General features: G+C 38.1%; 1 protein-coding gene across 5 annotated transcripts in view; it reads right to left on the reverse strand.

The window, feature by feature from the left end:
• Window positions 1-2,254, reverse strand: part of LOC108757099 (plasma membrane calcium-transporting ATPase 2) — a 105,884-nt gene that overhangs the window by 941 nt on the left and 102,689 nt on the right. The gene's annotated exons all lie outside the window — the stretch shown is intronic.

The raw sequence follows: 2,254 nt of genomic DNA on the forward strand, positions 1-2,254 counted from the left end.
ACTTGACGAAAATTTCATAGAATTATCATATATTTTCACGTTAATGTGACGCTGCGTGTTACTTCGGATCTTTTCCCGAGAATTTCGTACGCTATTGAGACCAAATTCTGTCTGAATTAACAAGGACTTGGTCTTCGGAAAGTTTGTTATCATTGACAATTAATTGTCATACTTTATCTGACAGACATCCTGAGAACATCCTTAGGATGTTCAAAGGACATCCTCTAGATATTCAGAGGACATCTTCGAAAAGTTTAGAAGATACCTTCTGAATGTTCTGAATGTTTATTAGGATGTTCGTTGATCTGTGCTGCATGGTTCATTTCTACATCTTTTTGAAAATTGCGGGAAAGTAGGCTCCAAGCTCGTCGAGGAGGCTTCCATTTAAGAAAAACACGCCAGTCTTGGGAGGTCCCATACAGATATTTATATGTATAGCAACGGCGGGGGAATGGAATCGGAGGATGAATCGCGTTTTAAATGAAAAATTCGCTTACCGGACTCACCTTCAAGTTAATTCAAGCCATTCTAATTAACTTCCAGTCTGTGTTGAATTTTTATCCAGATGAGATCTGGTCCAATCGTTATGCCAGCGTTATTAATTTTTTTTTGTTTTTTGTTTTTTCCATTATTTTACTCGATTCACCATGAGACCCCTATTCGCTTTGCATCCCGCCATTTGAGTAAATACGTAGAAACAAGACAGAAAGCAGCGATGGCACAAGAGATTACAGAACTAGCGGGGCTTTTTTGGATTGCCCTGCGGAACAAGGCGTTGTTAGAACACAAAGTTCGGAGCAGCTGCGTCGGTATGGCTGGTAGGAGAGAGTGAGGTTCGTGAGGGTTGCGTGTTCGTGAGGATCTTAGCGATTTCGGCATACTTACTTCGAGAGAGTTAGAGAGAGGGAGGAGAGAGCGATATCCCCTCGTGATTCTCCGATCGTGTGTGAAAGGCGCTAAAGATTGAACTTAACACATTGAGGACGGGCGTGTTTCTTTCGTTAAACGCAAGATTAAACTTGCTTGCTAAGAACGCTACCGCGAACTCAGTTGTTTTTATGAGTATGTATTACATAAAAAATACAACTTTAGCCATAAGTACAATAAAGAGCCCTCAATTTATTATATTTTTTTTTAAACGTAGTATTAAAAGCCAAAGAAAGAGTAAGAGAATATGAAAAATATTATTCTTTAGTAAAACTATTTTTTACTTTATTTTTATTTTTTTACTAAATATAGAATGTTAATTTGTGAGGATGTTTTATACTTATGGCCAATGCTGACAACGAATTCGAAGAAAGCAAAGAGTATCGCTGGCGCTTTTCTATTCAGCGCAATTAATAATGCGCATGTAAAGAAATTATTACGTCTGCTTAAATTTTAATCTCGGTTTAATTAATTTTTTTATTCTTTTTTTAGTTCTAAGAATCAGAAAAAGATAAAGAGTAAATTAAATACCAAGATTAAAATTAAATTACGTTGATACAAATTAACAGATTTACAGATGGAAAACATAAAACCTTTGCCCCGTCCGCAAAATGTTAAGTCTGCGGAACATTGTATATCACTCTCCTAACATTAATTTTTGGTAACATTCTGTGGAACTTCGCAAATGTGGGAATCAATGGCGGTCAATCCGTTCTTAGTGAGAATTTCGAGACGATTGTCCAGTAATTAAATTTAGAAATCTTTTAATCCACCGTACGTCAACTGCACATTAATTATTCGACGATTGAGGGACTTAAGTGTCCACAATCTCTTCTTTAAACATCAATAAATTAGATAGAAGAATTTTCAATCTCATTTCGTTCACAACACTTTGCCAATTGATTGAATTATCGTTAAAGTTTCCTCCAAGAAGAAATCGACCTTAAACTCGAAGAATACATTTCTACTACCGATTACCACTTTTGCAAAATTGTCCCGAGTAATGCTCGTTGATCGTTCCGCTTTTACTCGAGTACCTCGCAATTCGGATGAACGAATGCGGCCTGCAAAGAGATACACCGTGTGTACCGACGTCGCCGCTCTGCAACTGTGCTTGCAACTTGCCGCGCAACACCGCATGCACCCATCGACACTATAGTCATCTCAGAGAGACGAAAAAAAAAAAAAAACTGCGGTGGAAAAAAAGGATATATCCATACTCGACTCTCGGCATTCTATTTCTGCGTGTTGTCGACGGCTTGAGGAACTGCGGAAGCTGCTGCCAGCAGTCGAGTTCGAGAAAAGAAAAGAAAGAGGGGGGGAAAAA

Source organism: Trachymyrmex septentrionalis, unplaced genomic scaffold (genome assembly GCF_001594115.1).
Source record: "Trachymyrmex septentrionalis isolate Tsep2-gDNA-1 unplaced genomic scaffold, Tsep1.0 scaffold132, whole genome shotgun sequence".
Lineage (NCBI taxonomy): Eukaryota > Metazoa > Arthropoda > Insecta > Hymenoptera > Formicidae > Trachymyrmex > Trachymyrmex septentrionalis.